Source organism: Trachypithecus francoisi, unplaced genomic scaffold, assembly GCF_009764315.1.
Source record: "Trachypithecus francoisi isolate TF-2019V2 unplaced genomic scaffold, Tfra_2.0 Lachesis_group1, whole genome shotgun sequence".
Classification (NCBI taxonomy): Eukaryota; Metazoa; Chordata; class Mammalia; order Primates; family Cercopithecidae; genus Trachypithecus; species Trachypithecus francoisi.
In genome coordinates, this window is record NW_022681454.1 from 69,673,674 (window position 1) to 69,689,272 (window position 15,599).

Genomic DNA, 15,599 nt, shown 5'->3' on the forward strand with positions numbered 1-15,599 from the left:
ATTACTGGACCAGGGGTATATTTAGCGTATGATAAAAGTGGACAGATTCTCCAGCAGATCACCTGTATCACAAAATTTGAGATTTGAAGGCAACGTAAGACCAATACATTTTCTAGGTTTTTCTTACGGGTTTTATTTTTTTCTCTCCCCTCCCCCCCGCCCCCGATTACACATCCATTTTATCTTTCCACTGTCTGCCTTTCTAAATTTAGTCCCAGTAAGATTTTTTTTAAAAAGAACATAAATGTTTAACTAACTGGTACAATTATGTAAGGTCACACACTTACAATAAGTTCCATGTCTTTTATCTTTTCTAGTAGTTTTGATTATATAATGGAATTCTGACTGAAGTAGTAAACCTCCCTACTTCTTATGTGGTGCCTGCCTTGGAGTTGTATTATGATACTTCATTAGCAGAAAGTAGTTAACCCCTTTTTCATTACTGTTACAACTTCACTTTACTTCTGCTGTCCCTACCACTACTGCCTACTTAATGAAAGCTAGACGATAGCAAACGTAGCATACGGGTCTTTTCAAATAGTAGAACTTATAAACAAGCAAAGCTATGAGTAATTAGGATTTTAAAAATCTACGATTAGAGTTGTAACCTGTCTGAATTATAATAAATTGTTTAATATTATTGTATGTACAAAGTTATTAACAAAAAATATCACATATTTACCTCAAAACTCCAATTTTAGGTAAAGTGTGGTGTACTGGAAGCATCTTATTCAGAATTGAACGTTGCTTCTTTTTGCAACTTTGTTTTCAATATGTCATACTGGTAGCTTGAAATAAGCACTGCTAGAAGTATTTATATCACACAAATTGCCAAACACTATAAATAGAGCTCCCTCAACGAAGAGTCAATTTTTACACATTTACCAGCACATCAATTCGGTATGTATCATTTCTCTATTACAAATATTAAAATTGACCCATATAGTATTTTTTCTCAGTGATATAAAACCATGTGGTGAGAAATACTATGGTAAGTATAGCTTTTTACCACAGTTTTATGAACATTATCTTTGAAGTAGTATTTTCTCAGCAAAAAAAAGGAAGAGAGAGTAAATTATTTCAAAAGAAATAAGTAAACTGGGAAGCTGATTGCAAGAGTGTTTTATATAAATTGGACCTAAGGTTTTTTCAAAGAACCAGATCAGAAATTTTTGTTGTGAGATTCGAGTTAACACATTTATTAGTTTTATTAGCTAGTACCTCATATAGTAATTTTCCAATTACTACTTATGAGCTTCTCATATTTTTAATCTCATTATATAAAGTGTTTCTATAAACACAAATCCAAACTTCTGTATTTGTCAATAAGCAGGGAGAAAAATGTATGGAAAGTGATAAAATTTTGTAAAAAGTTTAATTTTGGAATTCATTGGAATAATATATTATTATAATTGAACTCAGCAGTTAAGTTCCATCTTCCCCCCAAAAATACAATATTTTAAAAGTTTTCACCAGTAATTTTTAATTTAAAATTTAATTTGTTTTTGTGTTTGATGGAAGAGCTCTGAATACATTTCACAGCTAAATGTAAGCAACAAAACAAAACCATTATTAGTCTACATCTCAAGTTTATTGAAAAGCACTACAGGCCGAGTGCGGTGGCTCAAGCCTGTAATCCCAGCACTTTGGGAGGCCGAGACGGGCGGATCACGAGGTCAGGAGATCCAGACCATCCTGGCTAACACGTTGAAACCACGTCTGTACTAAAAAAAAATACAAAAATCTAGCGAGGCGACGTGGCGGGCGCCTGTAGTCCCAGCTACTTGGGAGGCTGAGGCAGGAGAATGGCGGGAACCCGGGAGGCGGAGCTTGCAGTGAGCTGAGATCCGGCCACTGCACTCCAGCCTGGGCGACAGAGCCAGACTCCATCTCAAAAAAAAAAAAAAAAAAAAAAGAAAAAGAAAAAGAAAAAAAGAAAAGCACGACATAATCTAACAATGTTTGAATTTTTAAATTGCTTTCCTTTTTTGAAAAAAGTAGCTTACACCTGTATTTAACATTTTTTAAAGAAGTCCAACAAAAGCATATACAAGAAAGTCTAACAACTCTAAAGAAAATAATCTCAAGAAATAGTAACTATATTAATTAGAAAAGCAATTATCTTCTACACTAAGCAAACACAACTTAAATAACTTGAAAATTAATTTGTATAAATTATCTTTTTTTCTTGTATTTATTTTTATGGGGAGACGCTTTGAGCTTCATACAGCTTATGCCTTTTAGAACATAGAGTGATAGAAGTATTTATTTTTCTCAATAGATTACCAGCTTTCAGAACTTTTATCCAAAACTGAGCAAATAAAATCAGGAAAAGATATACTGAAAGCCGGAATATTTGATTTGTGTGCAAATGGTATACACAAGAAGTCAATTTAGCTGCTTAACTCTTTTCATGCAGTGGTTATTTCAAAAGTACATGAAAAATGTTCAAAAATAAAGGTCAATTGTTCACCAGATCCTGCAATATTATTCAATTTGCCACAGACACAATTTTATAGAAAGTCCCTAGAGCAAGCAAGACCAAAATGTAGTTTAATGATAAAAATGTACCTTTTTGGCCCTGCACAGTGGCTCAGGCTTATAATCCCAGCACTTTGGGAGGCCAAGGCAGGTAGATTGCCTAGGTCATGAGTTTGAGACCAGCCTGGTCAATATGGTGAAACCCTGTTTCTACTAAAAATACAAAAATTAGCTGGGTGTGGTTGGGTGCACCTATAATCTCAGTTACTCCGGAGGCTGAGGCAGAAGAATTGCTTGAACCCAGGAGGTGGGTGTTGCAGTCAGCCTAGATCATGCCACTGCACTCCAGCCTGGGTGACCGAGTGACCCTCTGTCTCAAAAAAAAAAAAAAAAAGTACCTTTCCGAGAGCACTTCTTTAACATCACTCACAGAGAACAGTAGCAGCTAGAAATAGGTATATGTGATTAAATGCAGTACAATAGGCATATCAAATTCAACATTATATGAATATTCTAGTAGCGATAGAACCTCTGAATTGGTTGGCTTGAGTCTAGATAGATGGGAATGGAATGAAATATGTTGATCTAGAGGGCACACATAATCCCATGGTAGCAGAAAATTCAGCATTCTTCTGAAATTACAAATAAAACGTTACTCAACTTGACAATTAACTAGTTTAAGTCTCAATTATATTTGCATACTAATAGGAAAATATCATTAGATATGTGGAAAAGGGGAAAAAAACAAGCTATTAGAATATTAACAGATTGAGGACATTGAAAATGTCAGCACTTGCTTCTTTGAGAAACTTCTAGTGATTGCTCTATGCAAAGCAAGATGACAGAGAAGGCTGCTGTATGAACATGAAATGTCTGCTATTAATAATGGTTCCAGGATCTCAGATTATAGAAGCCGATTGTTATTGTATGCAAAGTGATAAAATAAAAGCAATAAGAAATTGGCATTTATAGTGTCTTGACCTAAAGGAAGCTCTGGCATGAATTAATGGATCAGTTTTCAGGGTTAAGATAGAGACGGGCGGATCACAAGGTCAGGAGATCGAGACCATCCTGACGAACACAGTGAAACCCTGTCTCTACTAAAAATACAAAAAACTAGCTGGGCGAGGTGGCGGGCGCCTGTAGTCCCAGCTACTTGGGAGGCTGAGGCAGGAGAATGGCGGGAACCCGGGAGGCGGAGCTTGCAGTGAGCTGAGATCCGGCCACTGCACTCCAGCCTGGGCGACAGAGCTAGACTCCGCCTCAAAAAAAAAAAAAAAAAAAAGATAGTTGGTCAGAAGACTAAAGTTTTGCTCAATTTGTAGAATAAAAAATATAGGAAGATATTATCAACCACTCCAATAAAAAAAATTATTTCGTACTCAATTTTGATATCTGAGCCAATTTGCACTTATAAACCCAATGACTGTAGGCTGGATACCATTGAATGGGGGGGAAAGTCACTGCAAGTAATTTCAATACTTATTTTAATTATTTAAAGATATGTGTCGCGATTTGCCAGCATAATTGTGCACCAAGAAACAGGAAATATCTAGCCATTTCAAAGTCTTATAGATACAGGAATGAGTTAACACCAATACCAGGCATGTGAATTGCTTTCATGGGTTTCCGGTTAGACCTGCACTTGGTGCTGCTGGAGGAAGTGAGGTAAATGGAGCGTTGGCCCAAGTTCATCATATAGAAATCAACTGTTAGTTTTTCGTATTTGATTTTCAAGGTAGAGTGACTTTTAAAAGTGTTTTTTTTTTTTTTTTAAATAAATCTCTGTATCTTTGGTTTACATTGATTATACTATAAATGGTTTTTGTTTGTATTTAATTCGGTTCCTTTCATAGTAATTATTTTTTTAACTATATATATTTTCTAAAGGACAATACACATTTAGTAAAATACACAAATCAACTGAGTTTTTTTTATTTATGAGCTTTGCATAAATAAAATCATACCACATGTGCTGTGTTCAGTATGTCTGTGATATTAATTCAAATTATTTCTATAGGCTTTTTTGTAAATTGTATTCCATTGTATGAATCCAGCATAATTTAATAATCTATTATTTTCATTATTCATATTTGAGATATTTACAATTTTGACTATGATAAATTAAGATGATAAAACCTCTATTATACAATCATTATTATTGTGTAATACATAGTACTAGAATTACTGCATTACAAGCAGGCTTGTTCTCAATTTTAGTCAATGCTGCCCAGTGGTTTTCCAAAAAGGTTACTTCTCTTTATTATCTTATCAGAAATACATAAAAATTCCAGTTGTTCCTTATCCTTGTTCATGTTCTTATCTTCAAAAGAAGAACCTTCAGGTCAATATGTGAAGCCAAAAGTATTCTAAGTTTTTGATATCCAAAGGATGTGCTTTCAAGTTTCAGCGTTTCTAAATATAAAAAAAAATCAAATTTATACAGGAATTTTTGGTTGGTGGAAGTCAGGGATTAGCAAACTTTTAGAAATGATGTGTTTAGTGATTGATTTAACTTCAGTCATAGAATCATAGTCTGTTGAATAAAGCACTTATTGACCTTACGACTTTCAAAAACAGTGTTGTCACTGGTCATCTAGCTTTCAGAGTGTTTAAGGCTATTTCTGGTGTCTATTGCTTGTTATATCCTATCTATATAAAATATATATATATATTTCTTGTGCAACATTAACATTTTATTATCTTTATTGTCAGTCTTTTTTCTTTTTCTTAATGCCTTCTGAGTTGTGATTACTAATATCACATTTTAGATTTAACAAAAACTTGTTTTTTAATGAATGATATTGATTTCTTGTTTCTCATAGGATTATCAGCCATTTAGATATTTTTTGTGTGTGGACTTCTTCAGCTATTTTGCTAATATTTTCATTCAATGATCATTTATTTTTATTAAGTATTAATAAAAATAATTGTTAAAAAAATACAAAAACTGTTATATGTTTCATTTAAATATATTTTGAGTATGTAAATTTTAAGCGTTGTGTTTCTAATTTTAAGAATTCCAATTTAACTATCCTGTACTTAATGGATGTGTCTTGTTGAAGATATATTTGTTTAGGCTAAGCAAATTTAGACATTTTCCTATATCATCTGCCAAGTTGTTTTTAAAATTAAATCTATGATTTCACAGGAATTGAATTTGCTTATTGTTTCAGTTAAGAAAGAAGGCACATGTTTTCTAGATGGACTTCTTATTGCCCAGCATCATTTACTGAGAAGTTTATCCCTTCTTCATTGCAATACAGTCTCAATTATGGCATAAATTGACTACATGTAACAGTCGGCTTTTGAACTCTTTTATTGTTATATGTCTATTTTTGAGTCAATCCCATGTTCTTGATATTACTTGAGACAAAAAGGCTATTATATATTGATACAAATCTTAATTCATCAAAAGATTACCAATTATAAACATAATTACACCAAACAAAAGAGGCTTAAGATATATGGAAGCAAACATTTACCAAATTAAAAAAAAATAGACATTTTAAAATTGTAGATGGAGACTTCAATATCCATGTTACAATGATAGCTGGAGACTTCAATACCCCATTTTTCAATAATAGATGGAACAACACCTTGAATCTATTGTTCAAAATGTCTATTTTAATAGATAGCCTGATTTTTATATATATGTTTTTATATTTTTATTCATATATGTATTGTACACATGTATTCATGTGTATATATATTCATATATTAATACATATACATTATAGTCATATTTTAATTCATGAATATATATATAGAAATTACATATATATTGAAATTACATATATAATTTCAAATAATCCTTAAGAAAGCTTCTAGAGTTAACAAGCTATCTCAACAAAATTTTAGGTTATAAGATCAACACACAACATCAGTTGTTATTCTGTATAACAGCAATGAACAATCTGGAAGGCAAATTAAGAAAGCAATGCCATTTACAATAGCACTATTAGGAAAAATATATACAGAAATACATTCATCCAAGGTAGTGAAACACTTACATACTGAAACTATAAAACATTGCTGAAATAAATTAAAGACCTAAATAAATGAAAAGACATTCCAGGTTTATGAAAAGAAAATCAATAGTGTTAAAATTGTAAGACTTCTATAAATTTATTGTAATCCTTATCAAAATTCCAACAGTCTCTAGTCCAAAACAAAACAGTCAGTCTAGTTGTTTCATATTAATTGCTAGTGGCCTTGAATAGTAAAACAAAACAAAAACAAAAACTCCTGAAAAAAATACAAAGTTGTATGACTCACATATTTCCAATTCAAAATTTATTACAAAGCTATAGTAATCAAAACAGTGTGGAACTGGCAAGGCATTGACATATAGGCCATGTCTATCCTCATGACAGAATATGATAAAATCCATAGTAGAGTCGAAATAATGGTCAACTCATTTTTGACAAGGGATTAAATCCATTAAATTGAAGAAAAATAATTTCTCTAACAAATGATGTTGGCACAACTAGTTTTCCATATGCAAAAAAATAAAGTTGAACCCCTACTTTACTTCACATATAAAAATTAATACAAAATAAATTAATTACCTAAACATATAAATTAAAACAATGAAACTCTTAGAAGAAAACATAGAAGTGTGATTTCAATCTTATATATGGCAATGGATCCTTAGACATACAACCAAAAGTATGACCAACAAAAGGACAAATAGACAAATTAAACTTTGTTAAAATTACCAATTTTTATAAATCAAAAGTCAATATCAAGAATGTGAAATAACAACCTAAATACATAACAGGATAAAATATTTGCCAATCATGTATATTATAAGGAATTAATATCCAGAATATTCAGATAACTTCCTGCAGCCAATTAAGCCGACTGAGTTCCTTTCCTCATGGGGGCCCAGTGTGCAATGGCTGCAAACAGCAGCTTCCCTGGTAGTGATGCAGCCTGTTTGTTGTATGGGTTGCTCTAAGGGACTTTGGAGACAGTCCTTTCAGATGGATGTTCATGTTTCTGACCTTGCACTACACCAGTGTAGGCTCCAAAGAGGCATGCGAGGTGCCATTGGAAAGCCCCAGGGCACTGTGGCCAGGGTTCACATTGGCCAAGTTATGTCCATCCACACCAAACTGCAGAACAAGGAGCATGTGATTGAGGCCCTGTGCAGGGCCAAGTTCAAGCTCCCCAGCCACCAGAAGATCCACATCTCAAAGAAGTGGGGCTTCACCAAGTTCAATGCCAATGAATTTGAAGACATGGTGGCTGAGAAGTGGCTCATCCCAGATACGTCAAGTACGTTCCCAATCGTGGCGCTCTGGACAAGTGGCAGGCCCTGCATTCATGAGGGCTTCCACTGTGCTGTCCCCTCTTAATACTCACCAATAAATTCTACTTCCTGTCCACCTAAAAAAAAAAAAGAAAAACAACAACAAAAAAAATGCTTTCACTTCAATTACCCCTCTTTCTTACGTACTTTAAGTCTGTTATTTTAGTTTTATCCTGATTCCCTCAATAAACATTATTAGTATATTAAAAAAAATTCAAATAACTTTTGAAACTTAAAAGCAAAAAGAAAAAATGAGTAAAATGTAAGTAAAATATTTAAATACACATTTCTTCAAAGTTGATATGCAAATGGCAAATAAGTACATGAAAAGATGTTCAACATTAGTAGTGACTAGTGCCATGCAAATCTGTATTCGTTCATTTTCATGCTGGTAAAGATATACCCGAAACTGGGTAGAAAACAAAGTTCAATTTGTCTTATAGTTCCACATGGCTGGGGAGACCTCAGAATCATGGCAGAAGGTGAAAAGCACTTCTTGCATGGCAGAGGCAAGAGAAAAATGAGGAAGAAGCAAAAGCAGAAACCCCTGATAAACCCATCAGATCTTTTGAGACTTACTTGTTATCATGAGAATAGCACAGGAAAGACAAGACCCCATGATTGAGTTATCTCCCCCTGGGTCCCTCCCACAACACGTAGGAATTCTGGGAGATACAATTCAAGTTGAGATTTAGGCTAGGACAAAGCCAAACCATATCATTTTGCCCTGACGCCTCCAAATTTCATGTCCTCACATTTTAAAATCAATCAAAGTCTTAACTCATTTCAGCATTAACCCAAAGTCCACAGTCCAAAGTCTCATCTGAGACAAGGCAAGTCCCTTCCCACTATGAGCCTGTAAAATCAAACGCAAGCTAGTTATCTCCTAGATACAATGTGTGTACAGGTATTGGGTAAATATAGTTGCTCCAAATGGGAGAAATCAGCCAAAACTAAGGGTAATAGGGCCCATGCAAGTTCAAAATCCAGTGGGGCAGTCAAATTTTAAAGCTCCAAAATGATCTCGTTTGACTCCAGATCTCACATTCAGGTCATGCCGATGCAAGAGGTGGGTACATCTTACATGGCCAGAGCAGGAGGAAGAGAAAGATGGGGAGGTGCTACACAGTTTTAATCAACCAAATCTCATGAGAAATCACTCAACATAATGAGAACAGCACCCAAAAGAATGCTGTTAAACCATTAGAACCCACCTTCATGATCCAATCACCTCCCACCGGGCCCCACTTCCACAATTGAGGATTACAATTGAATGTGAGATTTGGGTAGGGACACAGATCTAAACCATATTATTCTTGTCTACACAACTCTGCATTGTTGTGGTTTTGTAAAATTTCCTAATGCTGAACATTGGTAAGTGCATATACAGAAATGTTTTCAAAATGTAATGATAGTTCATTTAAAACATACTCTATAACCAAGGCATGCGTTTAAAAATAAATATGGAAGTATGACAATGATGACCCTCAGGACAACCATGTTCACAAAATATAAAACATATATACTTGCAATATATGATGAGAAAAGGAGAGTAGTGACTAAATAAAGTTAAAAATGGTAACAGATAAAATTAAATGAACTAAGGGGTCTTTATATTATAAATAACATAGTGACGACTATGGTGTGATTATTAAATCCCAATACACATAGCTATACAACATTCAGTTGGGCTGGGTGCAGTGGCTCACGCCTGTAATCCCAGCACTTTGGAAGGCCTAGGCAGGGGCAGGCAGATCACAAGGTCAGGAGTTTGAGATCAGCCTGGCCAACATGGTGAAACCCCGTCTCTACTAAAAGTACAAAATCAGCTGGGCATGGTGGCGGGCGCCTGTAGTCCCAGCTACTCAGGACGCGGAGGCAGGAGAATCGCTTGAATCCGGGAGGCAGAGGTTGCAGTGAGCCGAGATGGCACCACTGCACTCCAGCCTGGGTGACAGAGTGAGACTCTATCTGAAAAATAATAAAAATAATAATAAAAAATTCATTTAGAGTAAAGTATGCACCTAGATCTCTAATGTGTTTTTATTATATTCTCAGGCAAAGTCTCCCTTTGCTTCTGGGTCCTCATTATCATATAAGTGTTTCTTAATTTATTGTAACTTATCATTTTCCGCTTTTCCTCAGCTACGGAGCCACGTCTCTTTCGCCACATACATTTGTATGCAATCTTACTTTTTCACCAGGTCTCACCATTCTAGAAGTAATAATGAAATCACACTAACACTAACATGGAGGGAGATTGGTTACTTATTCATAAATGAGTCCATTTCCCTTGGAGACATACCTCTATTATGGATAACGCCATATCTTCTGGGTTTCATCTTTTTCCACCAGTCATACATTGGGGCTGCTGAGAAGTCACTTATTTTTAAAGTCATTGTTTTTTCTATATATACATCTGTAGTTCATGACAGAAAACCTTCTTAATTAAAAATCGCTGTTGTATTTAATACAAAGATGGGGTGTATTGCTTATTTTTTTCTTCTTTCTTATCTTCCACTTTCCACAAATTACCAACAAAAGTCCTAAAGATTGCCGAGTATATTCCAAATCTTATAAAATTTCACAGATAAATAAACTCCTCCACTTCCTGCTGTGTCTTTACTTTCTATGATGATCTTCAGTGAGACTTATTCTTTGAAATCAGGAAAGAGTTTTTATATGACATGCCAATCTAGCCATTTATTAAACTTCAATCACTTCAGAATATTAGGAATCCTTTATACAAAACAAAACCTCTAAAGCAAATTCTATGATTCACTAGAAAATATTCCCATTACTCTAATTAAATAATTGGACATGTCCTGTGCTCAACATAAATCTCCATTCCATTTTTTTTTTAATTCCAGTACAGTGTCAAGCAAAGAAAGCAAGATAGTGTATCAAATCATTTTGATAGTATAAGATCATACTACTTTTTATCCTCTAAAATTAGGATAGGTTGAAAACTAAAGATATTTTCGTTGTAGGACATGGTGATTAATTAAATTCAAATTACATTAAAGCTTACCAAACATTTAGAGAAGTGTATTGCTTGAAGAAAATCATAGCGGTGGTATGTGACGGCTTACCTAAAGAGCACTCAGCCTCTCACCTTGGTGTAACAGAAGAAGGCCATCAACTATGTGGGATTTTTTCACAGAGAAGTAAAAAATATACTTATAGTTCTTTTAGGTAGCCACATTCACATAGGATCTCATGGTAAATCCAGTACAGTAAATCCTTGGCATTTATACTCACCAACTTAAGTATATTTTACTCATTTAAAAATAATCTCAAGTTAAATTACAAAATATATTTTAAAATATATATTCTGTTACATTCTATTTCAAATGTCTGCCCCTTTGTTCTATGTATTTCAATCAGATCTTTAATTTTTCAGTTACTAAAGAACTAATTTTCAGATTTAAAAGTAAAGCACAATCTAAATAGAACTTTCAATTAAATTGGAGCTTTCATCTTTTTTTTTTTTTTCTGTAGCTATTGTAATGACTTAATCTTGGAAACCTACAGCAGGGAAAGATTGGTATGGTTTGTCTTTTTTATTCTCATGCTATCTCCCCTTACTTGTAGTTTGCTCAAGTAGACATGTCAGGACTTGGGTAGGGATGATAAGATGGGTAGAGGGTGCAGGGCATATTTCCTGGAAAGATCAGTTGTAATATGATACTGATATCTTTTTTAACCAGATGGCACGTGTCACTTTTATTCTTGTAGTGTAATTATTTTGTTGTTACAATCTATGTTTGGAAACAATCGATGTCTTCTTCCTTGGCACTGATGATTGACTCTTTATTTCATTGCTCATGCATTGCTCATCAAATTTGACTTCTGCACATGAAACCCAAAAGACTCTTTCTGTTAGAATCCATTATGTCAAAAAGTCTTATAAAGGGTGTTCAAACACCTTCTGAAACATCTGTTCTGTCCCACAGGAAACATTTGATATGTTGTCTCATTATAAATGAAAGTGCAGGATACTCCTAGCTCTGCCTCAGGGGACCTCTAGTTAACTATCTGATATTAAATTTTCTTCGATAGTATCAGGTACTACTTCCTGTCTTCCATACTCCAGGAAGTCTTCCATACTTCCATATTCTAGGAATGCCTTACCAACCCCCTTTCACTTGCTAAACACAGAGAGAAAAGAAAAAAGGAATACAACTGACATTTATTTTCAAAACTATGCTGTCAGCAAACTTTTGAGTTTCAGATAAATTATGTATGCAATATGCAATTATATATCTTACATATTATATTGTGTGTATATATATAGGTAATATACAATAGATTGTGATGTTGCAAGAGACATAGTTTCTTGATATAATAGTTGACCTTGCATAAATTGTAGGGTACTTATTTAGAATGTATGGAGCACATAATACATATTGTTGCCAGTACAAATTCTGAGGCACAAAAATTCCCATTTTAAGAGTTTCTGAGTCTTTCCCTGACATGAAAGAATCTTCATATTGTTTAAAGCGTGAGATCAGTTCTCTATTTTGTAACAATAGACTAAACTAGCGTAAGCCAATATCTGTAATAATACTTGCAGCATTACAGTACTACACGTAGTGCTACACGTAATGAAATACATACAACAGCTCATGCGGTGTTATAATAACACATTCAGTACTGCATGTAATGAAAATCCCATCCCTCTTCAAGCGATAAATATTTCTGTCAGTCTCATCCTAATTTAGCTAATGTATAATTGTTTTGTTTTGTATGCATCTCAGTGTATGCTGTGGGTTGAATTGTTTTCCCTATCAAAATAGTTGAACCCTAACCCCCAGCACGTGTGAGTATGACCTTATTTGAGAATGGGGTCACTGTAGATTCAATTAGCTAAGATGAAGTCATACTGGAGTAGAATGGGTCTGTAAATCAATATAAATGATATCCTTAAAGAAAGGAAACATTTAGACACAGACACAATTGAAAGGTAGTCATATGTAGATGGCATCAGAAATTGAAATTTTGGTACTATAAACTAGGAATGCCTGGAGCTACCAGAAACTAGGGTTGGTGGGGGAAGAATGCTCGATCCTCTTCCAGATGCTTCAGAGAGAGCATGGCCTTGCCAGCACCTCAATTTCAAACCTCTAGCCTCCACTATAAACTGAAAGAGAATAAATTTCTGTCGTTGTAAGCCACCCAGTTTGCAGTACTTTGTTCCAGCAGCCCTAGGAAAGTATATACAGTGTATATGAAGTGATGGTTAGCTAAGAAAATGACTAACAGTCTAAATCTTGGAGAAAATATTCAACTTATTTTATTTATTTTATAAACAAGAGACATATACAGTTGAAGGAGCAGGGAAGGAGGGAGGAAACGGAAGAGAGATTCATTCTGCCTTTTTGTAAGTATTTCTAAATACATTGTCTAAACATATCATTGGTAAATATTCAATGATACAAATATTTGTAATCTTTCTGTTCTACATGTTTTCAGAGTTGTTCAGACAAACACAAATGAATCAATTAAGAAACAATGAAAGGTGGTATATGATTAAGTTCCAATCAAGTCTTCTTTTGAAAGTGTTTAGACAATGTGTCACTATTTTTACACTGGAACATAGTAATACCTATTATATAACTGAGTCTATAAAAACAGAGAAGGTTTTTATATAAAACCTTTACTGTGAGATATTATATAACTGAAAATAGGGCTACTTAATGTCATTTTAATTACAAATAGACACAAATTGCCACTGTGTGAAAAAATGTAGAACAATCTAATAAAAATGCCTTGTTTGCTCTATTGTTTGGCATTAAGAGGAAATACCTTTATAAAGCACACAGCATGAGCATGAAGCATTCCATTCTATCATTTATATCATAGAGGGCATTTTCTATTTTCTTAACTAAATTACTTTTTACTCCTTATGACCATCACTTTAATACCAACTGTATTTGTATATTTCCTATAGAAGATTTAGTTCATCTGTCATGTGCCATATTAATTTAAAATTCATGTTACCATTAGAAGCTTAATGTTTCAACGATAAACAAGTTGAGAGAACTGCTGTGCTATAAAACTACCCTAACTGTACCTATTTGTGAAGCAATTTTTCCTGTTAATTAGTTATCCAAAGAAATCCAACTTATAAAGTACAAAAATAAAATAGTTTAAAAAGCTTAGTTAAATAGTAAGATTTCATTAAAACACACAATAATTTCTTTTGCTATGTATCCCCCAGGAATCTGTTAGAATTAGTTCATTTTCTAAAGTATTTGCTAAAACCCAGCCTTAATACCATTAATGATACTTATCAACCATTTATGTTTTAGCTTCTGTGTATCTCTTTACTTCAGGCATGACTGTTTTCTTTCTTGTTTTTTTTTTTTTTTCCATAAGTCCATAAGTCCTCTTTATACACAGTTCCCATTTATTCTAGTCAGTTTCTATTCATCATTATCTCTTAGCCTAACATATCTTCCCCATGGAGATTTCACAGGCAACCACTCCTTAGCCCCATTAAATAAAGATGCAGTTACCATGAAAGCAGGAACATGACTGCTCTTGCTCTGCCTTTTTTTTTTTTTTTTTTGGCATAGTATCCTAGAGTGTTCACTCACTTATGCACTGATTGTATGATAGGACAGTCACAGTTGAATGTGATTCCTGCCATAGGCTGCTTCTAATCTCCCAAGAGGAATGCACATTATTCTTATTTTATCCCCCGCTATACTTATCTCCCTAAAATTTCTCTAATGCCTACAAGTCACGTCATCATCAATCCAGTTGATCAAGTCAAAGGTCTGGGAGCTACACTTGGTTCCTTGCATTTTCTCACTCTTCCCTCATATTCACTCTTACAGCAAATAGTATCCATTTTACTTACCACATCTCTTAAATCTGCCTTAGTACTAATCCAAAACATCATCATCCCTCAAGATTTTAAGAGGTTTCTAAATGGTCTTTGAACTTAATTTCCTATAATTTATTTTTCTTACAAGCTATGGTAATTTTGGATTATTTTAATGAATATAGTGTTTCAGTAGGTAGTTAAAAATCTAATGGCCTAACATTCAAAGGTTTCACAATTGAACGTAAAAATTCTCCAGGCATCTGTCCCCTAAACACGAGTCACCTGAAGAGCTAACCATGAGCAAAATATTGGTTTTCTTTATATCTGAAATATTTTGACTATATAAGCAAAAATATATATCTTTTTATAATATATATAATAATCCATATTTTTTAATTTAATGATTCATATTGCAGAAAATATCATATGAAAATTTAAGATAATCTTTAATATGTTTTATGTAAGCAGACTATTTTGTTAAAAGACTGTAGAATAGTATTAAATGAGAGCCTGATTTAAAAAAATTAGATTTCTTCCAATCTTTGAACTTACAGACAATGCTTCAAGCTTGTATATATTGTTTTTCACATGTGATATTTTACTTATAGTGACTCCATGAAATAGAAATGCTGGATCAAAGATTATATACATTTGGAATTTTAGCATATATTGCCAAATTCAGAAAGTCATGGCAATTTGCAGATACACTAGCAATGCTTAATTTGTGTACATTCTAAGTACTGGAACAAAAGTATATATGCTTTTAAGTAAAAACATGTTGTTAATAGATGTGCTTAAGCTTCCTTCTATGCTTATTTAATGGCATATGACTCTTGTCCACATTAAGAGCAATTGGATTAACCAGGAATAATACCTATCCAAGCAGCAAGAAATAAATAAATTACCCAGTAAATTACAATGTCTTTTGCTCAACAAATATAACCTGAGAGATCTAGTCATTTGTCA

General features: G+C 33.6%; 1 non-coding gene across 1 annotated transcript; it reads left to right on the forward strand.

The window, feature by feature from the left end:
* The first annotated feature begins 7,328 nt into the window (after window positions 1–7,328).
* On the forward strand, window positions 7,329–7,462 carry LOC117086507. Its single transcript, XR_004438406.1, has one exon. It is a non-coding gene; the product is annotated as a small nucleolar RNA SNORA70 (small nucleolar RNA).
* The last annotated feature ends 8,137 nt before the right edge of the window (window positions 7,463–15,599 follow it).